Consider the following 27,326-nt stretch of genomic DNA (forward strand, 5'->3'; position numbering starts at 1 on the left):
CTTGGATCCCTGACCATGACAGCCATATGGGAGATCTAGATGAACTTCCTGTCTCCTGGTTTTGCCTGGCCTATCTTCATGCAGTGTGGCCATTTGGGGGTGTGAACCAGCAGATGGAAGAGCTCTTTCTCACTCTGTCTCTCCTGCTCGCTCTCTGTCAATCTGACTTTTAAATAAATTAAATAAATCTTTAAAAAGTGACCATTTACATTAACATTCCCCAAAATGAAATACTTTGTTATAAATATAAAAAACCTGCAAGATCCAAAGAAAACTGGTTGAAAAATTCTGCAAAATTTTTGCAAAAAATATACAAAATTTTCATTAAAGAAATCAATGAACTAAATAAATGGAGAAATATTCTATGTTCACGTATAGGAGGATATAATATTGTTAAAAATATCAAATTTTTCTCAACTTCATCTAGAGATGCAAGGCAAAATCAATAAAAATCCTAGCAAATTATTTGTTAACTGAAGTTAATACTGATAGGCAAAAGATTCAGAATAGCTAACTGAATTTTGAAGAAGAAAAACAAAGCCAATGTGATATCAGTAAAGAAACAGGCAAATAGATGAATGTGCCTGGGAGAGCAGCAGAAGATGGCTCCTGCCACCCATATGGGATACTCGGGTGGAGGTTCCCGGCTTCTGATTTTGGCCTGGCTTACCTGTAGCCAATGTGGCCATTTGGGTAGTGAACCAGCAGACGGAAAACCTCTTTCCGTCTCCCCCCCTCTCTCTCTGTCACTCTGCCTTGAAAATAAATAAATCATTTTTTTAAAAGACAAGTGGTTTATTAAATGCAATCATATACAATGCAAAGCAAATGAAATTCAGTACACACCAAACCAGGAGAATGTGGATTAAAGGCACACGGGAACAAAGCTGCAGCGATTGAAATGTCATATGTGTTGGCCGGCGCCGCGGCTCACTAGGCTAATCCTCCTCCTGCGGCGCCGGTACTCCAGGTTCTAGTCCTGGTTGGGGCGCCAGATTCTGTCCTGGTTGCCCCTCTTCCAGGCCAGCTCTCTGCTGTGGCCCGGGAGTGCAGTGGAGGATGGCCCAAGTGCTTGGGCCCTGCACCCGCATGGGAGACCAGGAGGAAGCTTCTGGCTCCTGGCTTCGGATCAGTGCAGTGCACCAGCTGTAGCAGCCATTTGGGGGGGTGAGCCAATGGAATGAAGACTTTTCTCTCTGTCTTTCTCTCTCACTGTCTAACTATGCCTATCAAAAAAAAAAAAAAAACATATGTGTCAACACATAATGTCATACCTAAAGTGAGTGAATCCCAAAATATTAGTTCTAACAATTTCTAGTCTGAGATCTTTATCTTGAGTAACATATAATACACTAGCTTTGAATTTTTAGTGAGTGGAAAGACTATTCAACACTAATTGTAAACAGTAGTACATACACCAAGCTCTCATCTAATGCTCTCAGGAGAGAAAATCAGTTCCAGAACACCTCATACTCACTTACCCTTCCATGGAGCCGATGTCTCACATCCCAACTGCAATTTTAGGGATTGAGTATTTGCAGATAACCAAGCAGTTATTCCTAAGAAACAGTGTCTTTGGGTTAGTCCTGAAATGGAAATGAAGACAATTACAATGACTACAAAAGATTTGGTACTTTGAATGTATTTTTTTTTTTTTTTTGACAGGCAGAGTTAAACAGTGAGAGAGAGAGAGACAGAGAGAAAGGTCTTCATTCTGTTGGTTCACCCCCCAAATGGCCGCCACGGCCGGCGCGCTGCGCCGATCCAAAGGCAGGAGCCAGGTGCTTCCTCCTGGTCTTCTATGCGGGTGCAGGGCCCAAGCACTTGGGCCATCCTCCACTGCCTTCCCTGGCCACAGCAGAGAGCTGGACTGGAAGAGGAGCACTGGGGATGGAATCTGGCGCCCCAACCAGGACTAGAACCTGGAGTATCGGCGCCACAGAAGGAGGATTAGCCTAGTAAGCCTTGGCGCCGGCTGAATGTATTGTTTAGGTTTGGTCTGTCTACAATATCGGTACTTTGATGCTATGTCCACATGTTGTTTTTTTGGTTTGCAGTTACTTCCTTGGTAGTCCCAGAATGAACATAAAAAGTGAAATTCTCCTTGGTATCTGGAGGTGAGTACTTCCTTCCATGTCTAAGCTAGTTGTCAAAGTTTTTGTTTGTCTTCCTTGGCTGCCCTGGAAAAAGAACCCTGTATGACTTATGGAAGAACCCAAACTAACACTCCATAGTTCAAGAAAAATTTGTATTTTGCTTTGAATTATTTGACTTCAATTCTTTTAACTAGTCTTATTCTTTTATAGAAATCCGTTTTTGATAAATGCAGAATTATGTTAGAGCAATAAGATTATTTTTATAAATTGATTCTTTCTTAAATTTAAAAGTTAAATTTCAAAGATTCTTTTTTTATATTTAAAAGTTGAACTTGTTGAGCAGATTCTTCTTATGAGAGTTCTAATTCCTATTTCTCAAGTGGAAATTTAAAAAAAGAATCTTATTGCTCTAACATAATTCTACATTTATCAAAAATGGATTTCTATAAAATACTAAGACTAGTTAAAATAATTGAAGTCAAATAATTCAAAGCAAAATACAAATTTCACTTGAAATATGGAGTGTTAGTTTGGGTTCCTGCATAGGTAGGCACAGATTCAAGAATTCAACCGCAAATATTCATTTGGAAAGTGAGAGAAATGCTGATATGGAAGTGGGGAATTGACATAGGGATGGGAGGCACGTCAAAACTAAAGTAAAAAAAAACAGTAAATAAGCAAACAAAAGACCACAGTAGAAGCCTGGAGGTAAGCCAGCAGAGGCACTCTAGCAGTTGTTGTAGTACACATACTCAGAATCGTTCCACCCAACAGGTACAGAACTAGGAATCCTTTGACTAGAATAAAATATAGGTGCTGGCAGTATACAGTTGACTATTGTGTAGGCAGAGATAATGATAGAGGATGTGTAACAAGAATTGATAGCATCTGCACTCTGAAGACTGCTTTTGTGAGGTTTTACATGTCATAGCAGGATTATCAGAATTGCTTTCCAAAGCAAAAATTCCTAAAATCCAAACATGTTCCATTTTTTACAAACTCCCCCCAATTCACAGGCTGAATATATGCAGTGTACGTGCTAAATTGGTTTTACAACAGCTCAAGTAATCTCATGATATAAATTATATGTTGTATTACAGTCAGTACTTAAATACTGGTTTAATTATTCTAGAAAGAAGAATTCATTTGAACAACATTCTTATTGTGTGAAATTTCCCTTCTTTCTTTTTGTAGTGCATCATCATTTATTAACACTGACTCTATGTAGAATTATCTAGTTGTCATCATACATACAAAAGAAACTGAAAACATAATTGCTGCCTTGTGAAGTTTCCACCATAGACAAAAATTTTTGACAAGCATACAAAAGAAGATACAATGCACACACGAAAGATAAAATGCAAATAGATGTAAACAAATCAATAAATAAGAACACACTAGTTAGTGTCCTTCCTCTGGAAAATCATACATCAATTATTGTGTGACTAAGCCAAAGCTATAGGCCTCTAGCTTACCCTGCCCAAACGTACAATATAATTGGGAAGAAACAGTAACAATGAGTTTCATAGAGGTATAGAATGAATATTGCCAATTAATGTTATCTAAAGAACAGAGAAACATACTGTGAAGGATGAGTAATTATGTGAATCTGCTCTTTTTTCACTGAATTGTGTTTTATTTTTCAGAATTAATTGAGCAACACTATTTTGGTGACAAAGATATACCTTTAGGCATTAGTTATAATTCTTTATTATTAAAAATAAATAAGAAGGTAATTTCTTGCAGACATCAAGAATAAAATTCTCACGTATAAATATGATAATTGGAGTGCACTTTGCAAATGCGATGTCAAGTATATCTTTAGACATACTTCTCTCACTACGGTTTCTCTCACCGGACGCTAAGGATTTCCTTTTGTTCACTTGGTAAATATGCAAACAAACAAAAAGCACGAGAGATTGTCTATGTTATACTTCTGAACATATAGCACGCACTAACTCATAATTATTTAACACCTGCTATGAATGGAATACTGTTGTAACACCTTCTTTGTCCAGACATTAGTCTAAGAAGGTAAAATATCAAGAAACAGGCAAGAATAAAATCTAGCCAGTGACCAAATAAAACCCTTCAACCATGGAAAAGCTACTGGAATTATTAATAAGGAGAAAAGCTTAGGAACATTTAGCAATGCATTATTTATTAAGAAACTGTCAGTGGGACTCATAAAAGGCAGGCTGTGAGTGAAAAATACGCTTGTTTGGGTTGAGTATATTACTGCAGACAGGCTGGAGATAAGCTGGAAACAAAAGGGAACATTAATCTGACTCTCAAGAAAACATTCGTTATGGCAGCAACTAATGCAGTGGTTTAAGCAAATGAAACACAATATGCAGTGGAAGTAAGTAGGAGTAATTAAAGAACAAGGGTCATGGCACATTGTCTAAACAATAGAGTTGAATTTAGTCACTTCATCGTTAGGCCAGCTAAAGGAGACTTACCTCTTAGGAAAGAAAGAAAATGCACAAGATGACCAGATTTAAGACGATGGAGAAGATGGAGGAGTAACACTTGACTAGGCCATTTCAAGGTGTGACTTATTCATTAACAAAGAAGCAAGGGCAGGATGAGTGCTGAGAATCTTTCTCTACGTCTATAACGAACTAGACAGTGAATCTGCTAGTCAGGTCTTATCAAAGAACCAGGGAGTTTCATCTCCTGAGCCACAAGCAAAAGGCTATAAGGATTTTCTTACCCCACATATAAGCAGAAAAGGAACAGTGCAGCAAACTCAGATATCAGAACAAGGACATCCTGGCCTAAATCTGGTTCTGCCACTTTTCTGTCTTACGCACCAAAACTTATTGGTTATCTTCGAAGCTTTTGCCTTCTATCCTCTAACTTTCTTCTCTAACCACCATTATATGTCGCCTGGCTTGTTGTAATAGTCGCCTAACTAATCTACTCCTTCCCTATTTTCCCATAATAGCCTTTTTTGTCTATATAGTGCTAAAAGCAAACTGGTCACAAACTATCTTCCATGATTTTTCATTTACTCACTTTGCTTCATCTGCATTCATGAGGTATTGAAGCCACTCAAGAAAAAGAGCCAAATTCCTCAAGCCTTTCATTGGAAAAGCATCATCTGGGAGATTCTTCTCATCATGGATATCACACTGAAATGTGAGTAAATGACACTTTTTCATTAAGTCATGAGATTTTGGGTGGTGCTTTGATGCTGCAGAATATCTTCAACCAACCCAGAAATTATAAGCAGAATTGAGGTACCAATGAAATAAAAACCTAAAGCATATGGTATTGACTGATATTAGCTATCAGCTGGTGAGGAAAGAGACAGAATAGATTAGTCTGATGGAGATTCTTGTTATTCAGTGGCAAAATATTTGCTAAAACCACCAGCTACTATTACTTGGAGAGCAGGGTAAATGCTTACTGAGTTCCACAGGAAGATGCTGCTAATATCTAGATGTTCATCAGTCCTACTTAACCTTCATGAGTACATAAGAACACTGTATTTCCCAACTTCCCTTGCATCTAATTAAGACTATGTGACAGAATATTTGACCATGGAATGGGGGCACAAAGAGCATTTATATGTAGCTTTTTCTTGCCTTCACTATTTACCTGGGTTTAGAGAAACCCAAGTCTCATATCTACAACTAGAGGGCACCTAAATCATAATGCTTTCTCCATAGATCTTACTGTCTAGTATTCATATGTATTATTCAGTTATACTAGTAATAGTCTTTTTTACTTTCTTATGTCATTTTCTAAATGGTTAAAATATATGAAAACTACAATAGCAACTATAACTTTTCATCAGAGCCAATATATATGTATTTATTTGTTGACTACTTATTCATTGACTTGCTTATCAATATTTGAGTGCTGTTCCATCAGAAAGTGTTTTCTATCCTCAAGATGTAAGATCACATAGATAAAGCAATAATATAACAGCATTTAAGTGGAATACCTGCAGATGAAAAATCCTGCCACCTGCTCAGTCTTTCAACTTCACTAAGCCTACCCTAATTTTATCTGAAATCTGTGGTATCAGAATAGAAGGACAAAGTAAAAAACACTGGACTGATATTAATCCTAACTCATTTTTTAAAAAGACAAAAAATAGAATGTAATGATGTAGTTTTCTTAATGCTACATATTCTCAGTCTCTATAGTATGGACAAAAAACTGAAGAGGCAAAAGTAACTTCACATCTTATTTCAGATGCACGGAAGTCAATTATCTGCTCCTCTCCTGGCATTCCCTCAAAAACTGTAATTGCTTTGCAGTCAACAAATTTCAGTCAGCAGATTAACTCCTTGGTCTTGGTTATTTTTTATTGAAAACTTGTTCTTTATTTTTGTTTTTGACATTGGTGCTATGAAGTTTCTGCTCCCATTTTTTTATGCACCTTAAATTCTCATGCAGGTCTACTTCACTGACTCCACTGGCTTCAAACAGAGTTTTAGGCAATAACCTCACAGACAGCTCTAAAGTCTTCACTACTCTGATCTCTATCCCACATATAAAAATCTGTGTTGGGCATGCCCCCCCCCCGACAATTTGATAGAAACTAGTAGAATCACATGTCCTAACATCAAAGCCCACATACTTTGACTCCCAAAGAGACCACTAGTATTATTATGTCCTTTTTATAATGATGTCCTCATCCTCTCCCTCAGCTAGGCTGATATCCAATTAATCCTTTTCCTGAATATTTTCTCAACAAGGTGTTCATTCTAAAATACCACATTATTTAATTTTATTGAGCTTTCATCTTTTCATCTATATGAAAAGAGATAATAAGAAAGTTGTACTGTGAATTAAGCATAGTTACTGCATCTGAATCAAAGAAAGCACAAATAAATTCTATTTTCTCTATTGGGTAAAATCAAAATTGGCCAATTGAATCCTTTTTTCATCAACTAATCTGTGATATGAACATTTCTGTAACCTCTAAGACTTATCTAAGAAGCCAATAGACATGAATGCAGCTTGCGGACTCATGTCTTAATATTCAGTTTTAAGTCTTGGCATTTAAGAATGTTTAATTAATGTATGATCAATTCCAAATAAATTACCATCTTTAGAGGTGATGCTAATCAATGGAGGACATAGCACTGTTGGTTTCAGAAAGGGCTCATTTGACATTGAAGAAGATGGCATAATAATTGCTTGGTATTTGTAATTTTTTTACCCATTTATCATGTCATTAGTATGGAAAGCTTAATAGCTCTAATTAAGCCCTTTGATGCTATGACTTCTTCCAAGTTGATGATAATAATCGTGTTATTATGAAGATTTTGTTAATAATAATACAAGGATTTTTAGAAATAAATAATTAATAACAATAATTCAATACTATCTATATTCTGCATGTAATATCAGAAAAGGTGCAGTATCAGGCATGGAAAGTGTGAGGGACAGGCTAGGCTCACATAAATAAGTTTCAAGGATCAGATAACAGAACAGAAGAAAGAGGAGGAGGAAGAGAAGAGAAAGGGTAAGAAGAACGAGGAGGAGGAAGAGGGGAATAAAGGAAGGAAGGAAGGAAGGAAGGAAGGACGGAAGGAAGGAAGGAAAAGAAAGAAGGCAGAGAAAGGAAAAGCCAAAAATTTTGCAGACAGGCATTACTCAATGGTTAGAATTACTGGATGGGTCCATATAAAAGATGACATACTATGTGACCTCAGTGGTATACAGGTAACTAAACTCATATTAGGATAGAGTATCTGCATGATAAGACCATGACACCGAATAAAATGCTCAGACTTTCATGCTCTAAAATCCAGCAATGGGATTGAGGATATAAGCCAAAGATCAAGTACAGCCAGATAATTTGACTGAGATACCTAGACAGCAGGGAGTGTGAAAGGAATGGTGGGGTGGGGAAGAGTGTATTTAACAAAAAGATACTATTCAGCATCAGTCTGGAAAGCAATAGTAAGTCCAGTGATGCTCTAGACCTGAAGAGGAATAGCGCAAGTCCCTCAGAAGTCATGGTATTTAATCATTGTCCTTGTCTTCATAATATGGTTATCAAGGGATCACAGAAGATATTATAGTATGACTTTAAGGACATGTGAGTGATACAACAGATGTCATAATGTACATTCAGACGATATGTAGAGGCTGGAACATGAGAAAAAAATGAAATAAAAATATAAAAGTATGAAGATCATCATTTAAAAATGATGGCTATTAGCACTTTTTAGTCATAGTATAAGATAATAATATTGCAAAAATTAAAACTTTTTGAATTTTGATTTAAGAATCATCCTAACTAGGGATGAGAAACAGATGTTTCTTATTCTGAACTTAAAATCCTGATTCTTTTCCCCTTTGGTTAAAATTAAGAGACATTATATATCACAATGGCATTTAATAAGAAAACAAGAAATAAAAACATTGATGATATAAGTATCAGGCTAGACAGTAATATTCTCATTAACAAAAAGAATATATAAAACAGATATGGGGATATGGCAGTCAAGTGAAATCAAAGTTTTTACAAGGCAAACCCAGTTTAGAGAAATGTCATTTATTAAATTTATTACACTTAAATTTGAAAAAAAGCTTAATAAATTACATAAGTGTGCAATTGGTAGTGTCCAGCATGGCATTCTTAAGGAAAATACATGAAACTTTCTAATCCTACAAGCTCAATACAATCAGTCATGAAAGAGGTGAGTTCCAGCAAGTTCTCTGATTGTCTGATCATATATACATTATCATGATCCATATCAGGTACTACCCTTAAGGAGTAAAATTATAAAAATGAGCTCATCCGCAAAAGAACTATATAATGAATTAGTCCAGGAAACTAAATAAATAAGGCTTAAAGAACATGAGGAGGAATTGGAAGCTCTAAGAAGACTGGATATATTCTAATCCAGTTGAAGAACTTAAGTTGTCACTTATTTATTTGCCTGTTTGTCCCTTTGAAAAAAAATAGGATCAAAGGATAGGAATTCCAAGGTAGTCTGTTTTGGTTATAAATTGCAAAGATCATTTAGAATTACATAAAGACAGTTTCAACTGCCCAATGAGATATCAATTCACTGCACTGCAAGGCCATTTCAAGAGTTCCTGAGTAAAGAAGTTGAGATCTAAGTTCCTAGTCTTTGGAAATTAATGATTACAAGAGTGCCATGTAGAACTTAAAGATCAGTGATATCATTGGTCTCTAAACACTAACCCATTAGCCAATTCATTCTCACTCATTCTCTAAGAACCCCTCGGCTAAAACAAATCAGCACACAAATGACATGAATGTCAATATCACAAGAATATGTGAATATAATAGGTATTAGGCAACTTTTTGCCACTATAACAAAATTCCTAAGACAAGCTACTTACGCAAGAAGGAGGTTTATTTCAGCTCCAAAATTTGGAGATTCAGAGTTGAAGACCAGGTGACTCTACTGGATCAGCATGTGGTAATGGTATTCTTGCTGGCAGAATCCCAAGGTGCCTCCTAATAAAGCCACCATGATTTAACAATTGGGGCTCCACCCCAAAGGAATCATCCAATCCCATCACTTCCCACAGGCCCCTTCTCTAAACACCATGATTATATTAAGTATCTGTCCTCCTAGTACCATTAACTTAAGCGCCAATGCTTTTAACATGTGGGCCTTTGGGGGACACTCAAATTAGTATCCAAATCATAGAACAGACAGTGCCAGTTAGTCTTTCTAGAATGTTGCTCCATTATAATGACTTTGCTTAGTCATGAAAATGAGGCTTTGGTTTGTCCATATCAGAAAGAAACAACCTATCCAAGACATGTTTTCTTCTGTTTACTATTATTTATCCTCATCTCCAGTTTACTCTGACAAAATTAACTGCTCTCCAAAAATCAAAATGAGAAAAACAAGTTTATTTTCAGAACAAAATTATACAGATGAGGTGGACTGATTGTTAAGACACCAGTTAAGACACCCATATCCCATGCTGGACTGTCTGGGTTCAAATGCTGGCTCTGCTACAGATTCCAGCTTTTTGCTCATGCTCCTGTGAGGTCATGGGCAATGGTTCAAGCACTTGGGTGCTGTCATGCAAACAAGTGACCCATATTGCGTTCTTGGCATTCAGCTTTGTCCTGTCCAGCTCTGGCTATTGCATGTATTCGGGAGTGAATGTGATGGAAGATTTCTTCCTGTCTTGCTTTCTCTGACTCTATAAATAAATAAATAAAATTAAGAAACAAACAAAACTGCACAAGCTTTTATACTTTTGACATGTTGAATATCTGATTAGTGATGAATTAAGCCTGTGATTATAGAGTGAATCAAAAGTATGTCTTTGTAAATAATAAAAAGAAAGGAAGAAAGGAGGGTGATTGAGGGAGGGAGAGGGAGAGAGACAGAAGTATGATTATCTTCTTAGAATGTACTTATGGAATACATGAAATCTGTTCTTCTTTTAGTAAAAATTTAAAAATCTATGAAAAACCTGCACAGGCACCAAAGAATTCATTTCAGTTCTTGGGTCCTTTCTCCAGTGCAAAATTAAAATATTCTTGTAATGCTCTCTTTAGGAGCATAACGTTTTTCAGATAAAGTGATTATACAGTTTATAAGTTTAATTAATTTGCAGTTAAATAAATATATGTTATACTGTTCCCAGTGAGGTAGAATAACTAACATTTATACAGAGGAAAGTTTTTCTTTGTGGACATTGGATAAGATATAGACCAATGATGCTACTGATTCTAATTTCAAGATTTTTAAGCTAAAAAAATTCAACTCAAATGAGTTTTATGACTTCCCTAAGTAACAATATTATCCAGTGGAAGAGCCAGGCCTAATGTGCCTGCTTTCTATTAAGTGTGTTGTTCTTTCCCCACTACTCATAAAATCTTTGTGCTATAAAGTGTAGTTTCCAAAAACACTTTTTACCTCTCACTTCATTTAATTCTAAAAAATTGCCCCTGAAATTTAGTTAGTGAGAAAACTGAGACAAACTCAAAAAATTTAAACCTAATCTATGATATATTTAAAATACCAACACAAGCCAAGTCACATGATTGTTCGATTTTATCTCCAGCATTTAACTATCTCTGGATAGGCAGATTCATGTATCAATCTGTCCTCAAGACAACCTAATTAAATGTATCACCTGGATGTCTTGACCTATGAAAAATAGGAAACTCATTTTCCTCACTCATCCTCTGTTCTTTTTTTTTTTTTAATTATTTATTTGAAAGGTAGAGTTAGAGGGAAGGAGAGCTAGAGATCTTCCATCCTTTGGTTCGTTCCCCAAATAGCCACAACAGCTAGAGCTGGGCTAATCTGAAGCCAGGAGCCAGGAGCTTCTTCTGGGTCTCCCACGTTGGTGTAGGAGCCCAAGTACTTGGGTCATCCTCTTTTGCTTTCCCAGGCATATTAGCAGAGAGCTGGATCAGAAGAGCAGCAGCAGGGACTCCAGCCCATATGGGATGTCAGCAATGCAGATAGCATTTTGCCCACTACACCAATCACACCCCATCCTCTGCTCTTAATTACTTGTTTTCTGGATTTTCAAATTTGTCAATGATGCAACAGGTCAGATAAAAAAAATATCTAAGCACTATGTTTCAATCTTTTCTGTCCCTCCTCCCCAATATCTCAACCATTAAGCATATTCCATTGACTGCTTCCAATACATGTTCTAAATCTGTCCATCTCTTTCCAACTCCAGCACTATCATATTCTGATCCAAGCTATTTGAATCTATTGCCAAGATTATCACTGTCGTATTCTATCTGATTGCTTTGCTTTCACCATTGCTCGTCTGTACTTCATTGTCCACAAAGGAGTCAGATAATTATTTATGAAATGCAAATAATACTTCAGTTTTTAAATTTATTTATTTAAGGTATACGAATTTCATGCATTTCATGTATACAGATTTAGGGACATAGTGATACTTCTCACCTTACCCTTCCTCATGTCCATGTTCCCACTCTTCTTCCTCTGCCCTCTCCTATTCCCACTCCTAATTTTTATGAAGATCTATTTTAAGTTACTTTATGCTCATAAAATTAACTCTATGGTAAGTAAATAATTCAACAAATAGTACAAGGAAAAAAATAAAAATAAAAACACTGTTCCTCAACAGTAGAGACAAAGGCTGAAAACAATTATTGAATCTCAAGATGTCAATTTCACACTAATACATAACATTTTAAGTACTTTTTAGTTACCATAAATCAGGGAAAACATATGATATTTATATTTTGGGGACTGGGTTATTTCACTAAATATAATGGTTTCCAGTTGTATCCAATTTGTTGCAAAAGACAGGATTTCTTTTTTCTTTTCTTTTCTTTTTTTTTTTTTTTTGCCACTGAGTAGTATTCCATGGAGCACATATGCCATAATTTCTTTATCAAGTCATCAGTTGATGGACATCTATGTTTATTCCATATCTTAGCTATTGTAAATTGAGCTGCAATGAACATGGGGGTATAGATAATACTTTCATATGCTGATTTCATTTCCTTTGGGTAAATTCCCAGGAGTGAGTGGAGTTACACAAGGTTACATAGTATGATATAATCCCTTTCTTATTCTCCAAATTGATCACACATGCACACATGATTCCTTCATACACTTTCTTCAAGGCACTCACTGTTTTTTATACTAAGTTCAACCATATCTTTTGTCCTTTATGTTAGCTCTTTGATACATAGACAGTTCTGTCTTCTTTTAATTCTATTTAAAAAACACAGAGTCAGAGAGAGACAGAAAAGGAGAGAGGGAGAGGGAGAGGGGTGGGAGAGGGGTGGGAGATGGGGAGAGGGAGAGGGGGAGGGAGAGAGGGAAGGAGAGGGAGAGGGAGAGGGAGAGGGAGAGAGATTAAGTCCTCCACCAGCTAGTTCACTCTTCAAATCTGCAAATATTCACAACAACCAGGACTGAACCAGGCTGAAGCTAAGAGCCTGGAACCCAATCCAGGTATCACAGGGTGGGAGGGACCCAAGCACGTATGCAGTCACCTGCTTCCTTTTAGGGTGTGATTAGCAGGAAGTTGAATCACAATTAGAATAACCTGCACTCAAACCAGGTACTCCAACATGGAATGCTTGTGTCCCAAGCACAACTTAACCACTGCAACACATACCTGCCTTACGCTGTTCTCTTATTTAAATATTCAACTGAAATTTGACACCTAGTAACCTGTTATTACAAAGACTATTAACAGTAACCAAAAACAGGAAAACCAAGGAGGGAAACATAAGTCAACAGAAATTAAGCCACTCAATAATTCTACTGAATAGCTGCCCCTGTCAAGACAATATGCTTGATCCTCGAGTGGGCATTTGACACAATGGTTAAGCCACCACTTGCGACATTTGTGTCCCTTCTAAGAATGCTTGGATTTAGGTTCTGGTTCTATTCTCCATCCTAGCTTTCCTCTAATGCATTCCCTAGGAGGCAGTGAATGATGGCTCAAGTGCTTAGTTTCTGCCACCACATAGGAGACCCAGATAGAGTGCCAGGCTCCTGGCTTTGGCTTAAGCCTAGTTCTGGTTGTTGTAGGCATTTGATAAGTGAAGCAGTAGTTGGGGGATCTCTTTGGCTTTCCATTCCTCTCTCTCTCTCTCTCTCTCTCTCCATTATGTTTTATATCTTAAATAGATAAAATAAATAAATAAAACTTAAGGAATATATGCTAGATATTGAAGGTTCCAAACTACACATTAAACATGGGAAGTCCTGATGAAAGATACACAGAAATTATGTCATGAAAAATATTGTAAAATCTGTGACTACCAAATGTCACTTAAGATAAACATACATGCACAAAAATGTCAGAAAAGACATATACATTGTGCTGATTCATGCCAAGCTCCAAAGTGACACTCTATATGTATGACTCACTGAATCCTTACCCTAGCCCCCTGAGTAATAACAAGTGCAGATGAAAATTTGAGGTACAAGAGAGATTAAATACTTATCTGTTCAAATTTTAAGTTTAGGTATCTTCAAATTTAGGAAGTAATGAGAAGTTATCTCATACAGTAATTATATAAATACACACCCCTGTCTCAACAGGAATCTGTGACTTTTCCCACAGTCTTATATCATTTCCAACTCTTGACATTGTCATAAAATTTTAACTTTTACTAGAATGATGAATGTGAATTGAAAGCTTTTGTGCTTTAGCTTTAATTCACCTGATTAATGAGCTTGAGAATCACCTCATGTTTATTGGCCATTAATGTTTATTTTTCTATGAAATATCTTTTCCCCTATGTCTTAGTGTTTACTTCTTTATTTCCTAGATTCTCAAGAGTTCTTTTCATATCTCAGGTATAAATTTTTGTTGATTCTAAATGTAGCAAATGTTTTTAATAGTTAACTTGTTTATTCATTTTAAGATATGTATTACGATTAACTGAAAGTTTGAACTATAATTTAAATAAATTTATCAAAATTTACCAAAAGGCAATAGGTATATTTTTCTAATAGCTGTAAAGTTTTACATTTCACATTTAGCTCTTCAGCCTACTTGAACTGGATAACTGTATATACTGTAAAGTAAGCACAAAAATTTCTATTTTTGTCTTTGAAAAATCAACTGCTTATCAGCATCCTGTTCCCAGACTTATCAACTTTCCACCTCTATCACTCAACAAGATTGAGGTGGTGTCAGATTCTGTTTTGTTCCATTTGATTATTTATCCATCTGGGTGAATTTTTACCAACTCTTCTTTGTTTTCCCAAAATGTAGAAGCACAGAGTTGTATTTCAAAGGGTATTCTGGAGCTAGATTACCATTGATTGATTTCTAGATCCATCATCACTTGCTCACTACCTGCAACTCAACCTGCAGCAGGTTGCCTAGCTACTCTAGTTTACATCTTCTCCACTGTAAAATGGTAACAATAATTCTACCTGTTCCAAAGGTTAGCTGTGAAGATTAAGTCAACACACACTTCAAAGCAAACACCTTGTGTTCCCTGATGCTTACTATATGTTAGTATTGCCTTAAAAATTATTGTTTTACTAAATTCATTTCTTTCACACTATCAAGAAAGCCAGGCAAAAGAAGTAAAATCTGTTATTAGGAAGGCAAATAAAAATCACTTTCTTTTGTTCTCATCTCATTTTCAAAATGTAATTAATATCATTATCTCTTCAGGTCATACCTGCTGTCCTCAATTCTGCTGTCATTTCTGTGTAAAAAATCGTCCTTGATGAGTGATTTGGCCCCTTGCCCTGGTCTGCTGCCAGACTTCTGCTTATTTCCTGGGACCTGCCGTGTGATGTATTGTTTCCAGACTTAGCATTGTTTAATGTTCACACACCAAACACTAATTGAGGTTCCTAGGAGCTGATTCTTCCAAGCCAACCCTGTGCCAGTGCTGGTCCAATCTTTCCAAAACACCACAGGAAACTATGCACCCAAACGCAGGGATGCAGAAGCTTGGCTGTCTGTCTGAGAAACTAGATGTCCCCTATTGTCCATTTGGCCTTGAAGTCTTTGGTCTTGAAAGTCCACATTTTAGGAGAAGTCCATCTGTTAATGAAAGGATTGAAGCATCTCTGAAAATACTCCCAAATAGCTGCTTTGTCTCAGCAAAAAATAGGCATAAATTTTAAAAGAAGGGGCCATATGGTGCAATATTGTCCATGTGCTGTGCCTAAGATGGACTAAACACTAAGTATGTGTTGAATGAGTGAATGAATGATACCATTAATATCAATAATCAGGTAATATATTTTATATGCATGCATTCATTTTCAAAAAGATTTTGTAATACATCTCATTTTAATTTAACACACCCAGAAGTTATTGTTCATCATGTACTCTTCATGTCAACTTAATTTTAATATTTGTATGCCTGTTGCCTTCTTTATTGATTTAGTGATTATTGAATAGCTGCTTGCCATGACCAGCTAGATACTAGATACACAAGGGTGATTAAGATAAAGTTCTTGAACTCACCTCCAACTTCATATTGTAGCATGAGAAATGGGTGTGTGAATATTTAAGTATACATCAAACTTATCCATGCTATCAGAGAAACATATTCAAAGCCTGGTCAGGAAAAATATGACTCAGAGCTAAATGGTACTCATAATTTTAAAGAAATATCTAAGATAATCAATAAGCCTTCCAGGATTAAAAAAATTAATTAAAGATACTAAAGACAGAGGAAAACATAAAAAATAAGGACATACTGTTTTTTGGAATGCAATATAAACTTCTATTGGTATTTTTAAATGATGATGGATGCAGAATGGGTTAAGGAGAAGTGAAAAATAAGGTTAACAAAGGAAAAATTGCTAACTGATTCAAATATCACCAAATGGTGGTTGTGCACATGAAGTAAAATACAAAATAAAAATGTATGGTAAATTTATGCTATCATCAGACATTGAGTAATTTATTTTCTTCTTTAGTTATATATAGTAGATGATATTGGTTCCTTTTCAGTATTTATTCTCTCTTCTTCTATCCCTGTAGATCCATGATTTTGTTCAAGTATCAGTCCTAACCTGGTAATTCAGAGGATGCAAAATGCATTAACAAATGTGGGAATGAGCTCTAGAGATAATTCTTCCTCCTACCAAGTGATAAATTCAGGTATGGAAATATAACACAAATCAGACAGGTAATAAGAGAAGGAAGGTTTATTGGGAAAGAATCTAAGCTACAGATCTAATCTAGTTTTCCTAGGGTCTTTTCTCTTGGGAGAAAGGGATAGCTGCAACTCCCATTCTATAGCCTGAGGATGAATCCAACATTCTGTAGACAGTGGAAATATAAAATTGGCACTCCAGGTTCTAGTCCCGGTCGGGGCACCAGATTCTGTCCCAGTTGCTCCTTTTCCAGTCCAGCTCTCTGCTGTGACCCAGGAGTGCAGTGGAGGATGGCCCAAGTGCTTGGGCCCTGCACCCACATGGGCGACCAGGAGGAAGCACCTGGCTCCTGGCTTCAGATAGGTGCAGCTCTCAGGCCGCAATGCGCCAGCCGTAGCGGCCACTTGGGGGGGGTGAACCAACGGAAAAGGAAGACCTTTTTCTCTGTCTCTCTCTCTCACTGTCTAACTTTGACTGTCTAAAATAAAATAAAAAATAAATAACATGGTTTCTATCGTATGTGAGTAGGTTCACTACTTGGGACATAATTTCTATTGAAAGAACTATGTAAGGGATGTTTTAATAAAGAATTTTGTGTTACTATAAAGAGTCACCTCTACCTAATTTGGTTCATAGGCTAGGCTGTTCTGTTATGAAATTCCCTTAAATCCAATAAATTTGTAGTGAAGATATAATTTCACAGTGTATCTTTGGATATTGACTGATGATCTCTACATTTTCACTATTATAGTCTTTACAAAATAATAATTTGTAAGTTTTCTATATAACCAGGATATACTTATAATCAGTATAAATGTGTGTGTTGATGAGTATTTTTCATTGTCTATGCAAGTAACCACTCTTCCTGAATATCACTCAATGAACCTACTGTTCATATAGCTTAGTAGGCAGAGATAATATTGTAATTTATGAAACATGATTTGGGAGTTGCCTTTATAAAACTGTCTTCCCCAATCATGTTTGAATAATGTTGGATTGATTTAAAAATACAATATAATAAGGAGGATAACACATCAAGTCACTGTGATTTACATTTAAATTGGTTAAAAAGATTAATTTCTTTATTTTAGAATGGTTTTATGAAAGCAAGAAGTATTTGATGGAAGAGTAAGGGGGAGTTTCTATATTGTTCGCTTTAAGGAGAAGAGTGATCAAGTATCTTCAACTCAGATCTACATAGTAAGTAATCCCCACGTGGTCAGCATGACAGGGATCACCATAGCAAATCCACCATTAGCTACATGTGGGAGTTAGGCAAATGGAAAACTGACTTGCCTGATGTTAGTGGCAGCTTTCATGTCCTAGGTAGAAATTAGCCAGTTAAGCTGGTGTTGTGGCATAGCAGGTAAACCAGCAATGCTGGCATCCCATACGAGTACAAGTTCATGTGCCAGCTGCTCTACTTCTGATCCATCTCCCTGATCATGGCTTGGGAAATGCAGGAGAGAATGGCTCAATTATTTGGGACCCTGCCACTCATGTGGGAGATCCAGATGAAGCTCCTGGCTCCTGACTTCGGCCTGGTTCAGTCCTGGCATTTGCAGCCATTGAGGGGATGAACTAGCAGATGGAAGATCTCTCTATATATATCTCTTCCTCTCTCTATGTGACTTTAAAATACATAAATAAATCTTTTTTTTAAAAAAAGAAATAAGCAAAAAATAATTCTTATAAGATTCTTTGGCTTTATCTCACTTCAAAATGTTCTTCATTAAGATATTGGAAGTAAACCACTTTATTATCTATGGATTTGATATGATATGCCTGAGAAGGCAGCAGATGATAGCTTAAGTACTTGGGCCCCTGAAACCCATGCAGAATCCAGCCTTGGATATTGTGGGCATTTGGGGACTAAACAGGTTGTTGGAAGATCTCTCCGTCTGTTTCTTCCTCTCTTTATTGGTTCTCTGCCTTCCACATAAATAAATCATTTTTTTTAAAAAAAGATGTTTTCTTGTTGATTATTTTTATTGAGATGAAATTCACATACCACACAATTTACAATTTTGTGTCAAACTGTTTAGCAGCAGTTAATACATTTCAAAATAGTGCTCAAACACCTCTATTAAGTTTCAACATTTTTAGCACCCCAAAATGAAAAACTGTAAATATTAAGAAGTTACTCTCCATTTACCTCTGCCCTTAGTCCTTGGCAACTAACAATTAGATTTCTACCTCTAGATTCATCTACTCTGATTATTTGCTATAATGGATTCAAGCAATATGTAAACTTTTGTGTCTTATTTCTTTCACTTAGCAAAACATTTTGGAGATTCACCTATGTAGTAGTACATACAAGCATTTAATTTTTTTAAATCTAAATAATATGTCATGTTATGCTTATATGACACTTTGTTTACTCATTTGAATATTCATTAATGGATATTTTGGCTGTTTTCATGTTTTAGTTATCATGAATAATGATAACCATAAATATGTATATAGAAGTATCTGAGTTTCAGTTTTTGATTATTTAGAGTATGTACTTTGAAGTAGGATTCTAGGTCATATGATAATTCTAGGTTTAACATTTTACAGAACTGTCAAACTGTTTTTCATAGTAGCTAAAACATTTTACAAGTAGTTCTTACAAGTAATACATGAGAGTTTCCATTTTTTCACATTCTTGCCAACATTTATAATACTATATACTTTTTTAATTGCCAACAATTGTATTTGCCATTTATTTTATTGGAGCCATGCTAGGGGATATGAAACAACATTTCATTGTGGCTTTGATTTATATTTCCTTAATGACAAATGATCTTGAACATATTTGATATGCTTGTGACCATTTAAATATATAATGGCTATTCAAGTATTCTGCTCATTTTTGAATTGCGTTGTCATTTTTAATGCTAATTGTATCTTCTTTATTTTCTAGATGTTGGATCCTTGTCAGATATGTAGCTTGCAAACTCCCATTCTATGTGTTATGTTTTCATTTTCGTTAATCTCTTTTGATGCACAAAGCTTTAATTCTCATGAAGTATAATTTATTTTTCTTTCACTGTTCATATTTTTGGGTATTAATTTTTCTTTTACTGCTCATGTTTTGGGTACCTAAATGCTACATTTAAGTCATATGGTTTACCATAAGTCATATGGTATTTTCTTCTAGGAGTCTTATGCCTTGAATGTTTATGCTTAGAGTATTAATCCATTTTCAGTTAATTTTATATATGGTACCAAGTAGGGATTCAACTTCACTCTTTTTGAATGTGCATATTCAGTTGTCCCAGCACAATTTGTTGATGAGACTACTCTTTATCCAACAAATGATCTTAGAACCCTTGTCAAAATCAATTGACCATCTATGTATAGGTTTATTTTTGGACAAAGAGTTTTATTTCACTGATTTATATGTCTATCCTATGACAGTGCCACACTGTTTTTGCTAGTTGGCTTTGGGAAACTGAACAATGAGTCCTACAACTTTATACTTCCTCTTCAATATCTATCTGTGTCATTGGGGCCCTTTGTAGTGTCATATGAATTTGGGATCAGCTTTTTTATTTTTCTAACAAAGATTGTTTGCATTTTTATGGAGATTGCATTGTATCTACAGATTTCATTAAATAGTAGTCTTAATATTATGTCTTAATAATATCAGGTCTTCTAATTCATGAATATTATATATCTTTCCATTTACTTAAGTCTGCCTTAATCTCTTTCAGCAATGTTTTATAGTCTTTATCTACTTGGTTAAATTAACTCCTAGATGTCTCATTATTTCTAATGCTATTGCAAATAGAATTATCTGAAACAAACAAATAAATAATTAGACACATTAGAAGATAAGACTTCAGCTGTGAGATACTACAAAAACAACAGGACTTAGAATTAGACCTTCAGGACTATAGTTAATCAGAATTTTCAGATTTTTGGAGTAATATATAGTAAACAAAATATATACACACATTTACAAATGTTAGCTCATAAATGAAAGCATTTTTAGAAGAATATAGCATGTTTTAAAAGAACAAGAAAAAGTTCCCTATCAGAATAAAACCTGTAGTCATGTGTTCCGCTACCTCTCCTTTCATTATAAGAACAGTTAATACTTTTGAGCACTTATTAGTGCAAGATCCTATTGTAAATGAGTTACATGTGTTAAACCATTTAATCTTTACAGAAACTTGCTAAGTACAGTTATTACCTCATATTTCAGATGAGAAGATAGAGGCAAGGAGGTAATAAATAAAGAACGTTTGCATGTCACAGATTTGTAAGTGTTGAAGACAGGGTTCAAACTCCTGCACAGAAAATCCTGAGATCCTAGAAGCACAAATATTCAGTGTAAGTACATCAGTTCCTTATAGTAATACATGTGTTTCTTGTCAAATTTGGAGAATCCGAGATTTTTTTTTTCAAGAAAACAACTTCATTTTACAAATATTCACTATACTAACTGTATTTCAGATTCCTATAACCTTGATTCTAGAAAAATAGAAAATATATATTATAAGCTCAAGCAGGGAAAATAAAATAAGGAAAAAGGATTCAAAGTAATAAAAAAAGCTACACATGTTCTGGGCCTCAAGAATGGAGATTATTTTTACATTTGAAGGAAGAGAAGAAGAGCCTTCAAGACAAGGAACAGCATTTGATGTTTTCAAGGATCATTTTTAGTTCCTTTTGTTTGAAGAGTACAGAATACACAACATTCTGAGAGAGGCTTAGTTGGAAATGGAAAAAAAGAGCAGAAAAAAGAAAAGATCTTGCAGTAGTTCTCAAACTGAGATAAGAAACAGTTTGAGTTACTCTTAATGTGGGGTTTATCATAATCTTTTATTAAAACAGAATTATCAGTGGCTGTGTGGAAGACAGGATCAAGTAATGTTTTAGAGGATGGCAGTAACGCACAGCACAGACGTGGCAAGCAGATCCTGTTGGAAGCAATTGCTATGGTTGGAAAGACAGATTAGAGACTCTTTTAAGGCAATGGCAAAGAAAACAGAACAGATTTTTAAACTGAGTATAGACAAAGTTCAAGCAAAATAAATTAGAAACAATATATTAAATCAGGATTTTGAAATACAGAAAAATGAAACTCTTGGACATGTCTGGAATTATCTAGGCAATTGCTTTGAGTAACTCCTTAATAGAGTTGCCATACATTTGAGTGTATTTACATCAAGAAAATATTTAGTCTTGAGCTCTTTGTAGAAAAAATATAATCAGCTGCTTTTTAAATTTTTCACTCCTATTTATGGCAAACAAACCCCATGAGTCTGGGAAATTCTCACTTCTTTAAAATTCAATTCTTAAAATTGGAGCCTGAACTAATCTAATCTCTATAATCAATCCCCTTCCATTTACAAAGTTTTCTGTACCCGACAAAGAAGTAATTTCTTCAAATATTCATTGTGAGTTTCAGGGCTTTCTTGTAGTACTATGTATTAAAGTGTTTTAGGAATATCAACAATCCCTCTACTCTTGTTGCTCATTTTTCTTGCTCCTTGTACTGCACTCTTTCAGCACCACTGGATCAGAAAGAAGGAAGCTGAGATATAAGGACTTCTTAACAAATCCCATTCATGAAAAGAGCCGTTCTGTATGTCACAGAGATTGCTGGTTCAGCAACTAGGCAGAGGAGCTGTCAGGCTAGAAGCCTAGCTGATTCTGACTGTGATTGCAGGAAAGAGACAATCACACATTTATCTTCAGGGTGGCAAACATGTTACTTCTTAATGTTGCAGAGATTATTCAGGAGAGACCATCTGTATAGAAAGTAGCACTCAACGATATCTCCTGGGAGCCCAGGCTGGCACTGTACAAACCAGAGAAGACTGCTAATGGCAATTGTTTATGTGACCTACTTGTCTCCCAAGCTACCCAACTCGCTGAGATCAGGTTGCCTAGATACACACCCTGTCTGAACATGCAAAGGTATCCTGACATCTTCTGGCTCCGTAGAGGTTCAAATTCTCCAGCTCTCTTTTGAGAGCGTCCTTCCAAGCTTGCTTTCTCTGTTACCAAAAGCACTGACTCAGGTCTGAATCACCAACCCAGTTTTTGTTACATGCACACACACAAAACCAAAACAAACAAAAAATTTAAAAATCTTTCCTAATGAAAACATTTAAAAATGTAAAAATTAAAAATGTAAGGATTGCTATTGAATAAATGGTGATAGGAGATACTGGGATGAGGAGATGGTTCCTTTATGGTAAGTTAACCATCTTCAGCTTGCACAAAAAAAGTTCCTGTCCTCAAATGCCCTCCCTGACAGCCTTCCCATAAGAGGTACCTGACAGCACCACTGGAAAGCACCACAGCTTCTGGCCATTTTGTCAGCTATATTTTCCTTGTTCTGCCTAGTCTGTCTCCTACACTCTTCCTTTCCAACTCAGGAGCAAACCATCAAGTTTCTATCATATTTTTTCAAGTAGCTTAGTTCTATTTGACTTTTTTAATTGCTTGATTTTTGGTTAAAATCCACTCCCTTGGGGCAAAGATTAGACGTAACAGGTAATCTCCTGCTTGCTTGGGCTACCTACATTCCATATCAGAGAGCCTGGGTTGGAGTCCTGGTTCTGCTTCTGATTCCAGCTTCCTGTAATTGTGCACTCTGGGAGGCAGCAAACAATGATTTAAGTTGTTGGTTCCCTGACACCCACACGGAAGATCTGTGTTGAGGTCTAGTTTCTCAGCTTCAACTTGGCTCATCCCTGCCTGTCATGGGCATTTGTGGAGTCTGTCAGACTTTCAAATAAAATGAAAGTAATTTTAAAAAGTTAAAAAAAAATTCATTACCTAAATCACTAGTGCAAACCGTAAGCAATCAGATTTCTCATATGTAATTCAATCTTTCAGCACCTCCCCACACATGCACTCCCAAGAAATTCTAATCCTATGTTTGGAAGGAGGACTGGGGAATCTGAATTTTTAAGTCATGTGGGACTGGTGCAAGAAACCTGTGAATCACACATGGAGAAACTGAAGTTACTCTGTGCCTTCCATTCAGTCTCAGTGGAGGTGAGTCTCAACAGAGGTGCCCCAAGGTCAAGCTGCTATGCCAAACTGTCTGCCCCAAGAACAGCTTTTTTGTAAAAAAAAAATTCTAGTTCTGGATGTTAAAAATATTTTTCTTCTTCCTTTTAGTTAGTGTCAAAAATGCATATTGAAAATTAAGACCATAGAGCAATTGTATACAGTTTAAAGTATGTAGATAACACTACCCAGGGTGAAATTTTTGGTTAACAGTTGCAGAAACTTGCTTGGCAGTTATTATAGACACATCTTCATTTCTTTGGAACTAGCATGTTAACTTTGTGGTAACATTGGCATATATTGTGTACGTGTGTATGTATCACAGACACACAGAAAGAGAAAGGGTGTGGGATTTTAGAAGAGGAATAGACTAAAGCACACAAAATCGTGAGCTTAGAAGACCTCATTCCATCTTGTCACTACCTTAAGTCTATTAATTAGATAAGTAGGCTAATTAACAAGATCTTTCCTACACTTTCCTTCATAGCACTTATCAAAAGTGTAATTAACTATTTTATTATTATATAAGTAGTTACTTTCCTTTTCTAAACTAAAAGGACTATGAGGCTTTGTTCCGTTCACCTCTGTCTCCAGTATGAGACATGATAGTAAGCAACCCTCAAATATTTGCTGAGTGAATAAATGAAGACGTGAAAAGAGCTGCTTTGACTGCTTAGTTCAGAATCAGAGATCCCCTGAGTTTAAGATCAGGGTCCTATCCCTGTATTGACCACAGTCATACACAAAACACTCACCAAAACAAACACATGATCAAAGTTGTCACAGGGGGAGAGGGTACAAATGAATGTAATAACATATTCCACTCTCAGGATTGGAAACATAACCTACAGAAATATGTATGTGGACATCAACATCTTTAAAAGGAAGCAGAATAGTGGCTGGCAACATGGCATATAGCATAAAGCCTCTACCTGAGATAATGGCATCCCACATGGGTGCCAGTTTGTGTACTGGTTGTTCCACTTCTATTCTGGCTGCCTGCTAATGTGTCTGGGAAAGCAGTGGAGGATAGCCCAAGGGCTTGGGCCCCTGCACCCAACTCAGAAGAAGTTCCTGGTCTCTGGCTTTGGCACGGCCTAGTCCAGGTCGTGCAGCACTTAGGGAGGGTGAACCAGTGCGTGAAAGATATCTCTCTCTCTCCTCTCTCTCTCTGAATCTCCAGCTCTCTCTGTAACTCTATCAAATAAATAAATAAATCTTTAAAAATAAGGAAGCAGCATAATTATCTAGTAGAAAAACTGCTTCACAGAGAATTATTCAGGATACCCAGGTCCTAATTCCTGGTTGTCAATAATTAGCTGTGGGCCTCTACCCAAGTCATTCCTCATCTCTGGAACACTTTTTCTTCAAGTACAGGTGAAAGTGTGGAGTGTATACTTACATTTCTTTTCCCACACCCTAGAATTATAGTTGTATCTACAAATAACAAAGTTGCCTATTTTAAAAGCATTTTTTTCTATGATAGGTAAAGCTTTCAGTTTTCACGTTTGTTTTATCTAATTTTAAATTTTCCCCTAGAAAACTTTTATTTAAAGTATAAAAACTTCATGCAATTCATAAATACAAATTTAGGATCATAGTGATTCTTCCCACCTTACCCACCCTCCCATCCACACTCCCACCTTGTTTTCTCCTCCCTTTCTTATTCCAATTCTTATATTTTTTAAAAGATTTTACTTATTTTATTTGAGAGTTAGACTCACAGACAGTGAGAGGGAGAGACAGAGAGAAAGGTCTTCCTTCCATTGATTCACTCTCCAAATGGCTGCAATGGCCGGAGCTGTGCCAATCCAAAGCCAGGAGCCAGGAGCTTCCTCCGGGTCTCCAAGGCAGGTGCAGGGGCCCAAGGACCTGGGCCATCCTCTACTGCCTTCCCAAGCCACAGCAGAGAGCTGGATATGAAGAGGAGCAACTGGGACTAGAACTGGCGCCCATATGGGATGCCTGTGCCACAGGCGGATTAACCTACTGCACCATGGCGTCGGTCCTCCAATTCTTATTTTCTACTAGGATCTATTTCCAATTAAATTTAAACACATAAGATGAACTCTATACTAAGTAAAGAGTTCAACAAATATATTGAGATCCCAGTGGAGAGAACGAGGCCATCAAAGAAGGAGGTACCTTTCTCTGAAGGGAGGAGAGAACTTCCACTTTGACTAAGACCCTCTCTGAATAAGATCGAAGTCAGCAAACTCAAAAGGCTTCCATAGCCTTGGCAGCTCATGACTAGAGCCTAGGGAGATTACTGATGCCATAAACAAGAGTGTCAAATTGTTAAGTCAACAACAGGAGTCACTGTGTACTTACTCCTCATGTGGGATCTGTCCTTAATGTGTTGTCCAATGTGAAGTAATGCTATAACTAGTACTGAAACAGTATTTTACACTTTGTGTTTCTGTGTGGGTGCAAACTGATGAAATCTTTATTTAGTATATACTGAATCGATCTTCTGTATATAAAGATAATCGAAAATGAATCTTGATGTGAATGGAATGGGAGAGGGAGCAGGAGATGGGAGGGGTGCAAGTGGGAGGGAAGTTATGGGAGGGGGAAGCCATTGTAATCCATAAACTGTACTTTGGAAATTTATATTTACTAAATAAAAGTTTAAAAAAAAACTGTTCCTTAGCAGTTAAGATAAGGGCTATTCAAAGTCATCTCATCTCAAAGTGTCAATTTCACTTCTATAGAATATTTTTAGGTGCTCTATTAGTTACCACAGATCAGGAAGAACATATGGTTATTTTCTTTTCTGGACTGGCTTATTTCACTAAGTATAATGTTTACAGGTTGCATCCATTTTGTTGTAAATTACAGGATTTCATTTCATTTTATTTTATTTTTATAATGCTGTGTAGTATTCCATGGTGTACATACTTGTTATTTGTTGATTTCTGTATGAAAGCCATTCCAGCTGTGTTGAAGTGAAACCTCAGTGTGGTTTTGATCTGCATTTCCCTGATGACTAGTAATGCTGAGCATTTTTTTCAAGTGTCTGTTGACCATTTGAATTTCCTCTCTTGAAAAATGCCTGTTCAAGTCCTGTGCCCATTTCTTAACTGGATTGTTTGTTTTGTTGTTGTTGAATTTCTTGAGCTCTTTATAGATTGTGGATGTTAACCAAGTATCCATTGCATACTTTGCAAATACTTCTCCCATTCTGTCAGTTTTCTCTTCACTTTGTTGATTTTTGTTTATAGTGCAGAAGCTTCTCAGCTTGAAGGAATCCTATTTGTCAATTTTGGCTTTGATTGCCTGTGCTTCTGGGGTCTTTCCAAGAAGTCTTCACCTATTCCTGAGTCTTGATGAATTTCTCCAATGTTCTCTAGTAATTTGATGGTATCAAGTTATGGATTTATGTTTTTTATCCATCTTGAGTGGATTTTTTGTGTAAGGTATAAGATAGGGGTCTGGTTTCATACCTCTGCACTTGGAAATAGTTTTCCCAGCACCATTTGTTGAAGAGACTGTCTGCTTCAGGGATTATTTTAGCGACTTTGTCAAAAATAAGTTGGTTGTAGGTATGTGGATTGATTTCTGGGTTTCTATTCAGTTCCAGTGGTCTATACATCTATTTTTGTGCCAATACCAGGCTGTTTGGATTAAAAGTGCCTCTTAGTATGTG

The sequence above is a fragment of the Oryctolagus cuniculus genome, chromosome 10 (genome assembly GCF_051225735.1).
Source record: "Oryctolagus cuniculus isolate XC-2025 breed Fujian yellow rabbit chromosome 10, ASM5122573v1, whole genome shotgun sequence".
Taxonomy (NCBI): Eukaryota; Metazoa; Chordata; class Mammalia; order Lagomorpha; family Leporidae; genus Oryctolagus; species Oryctolagus cuniculus.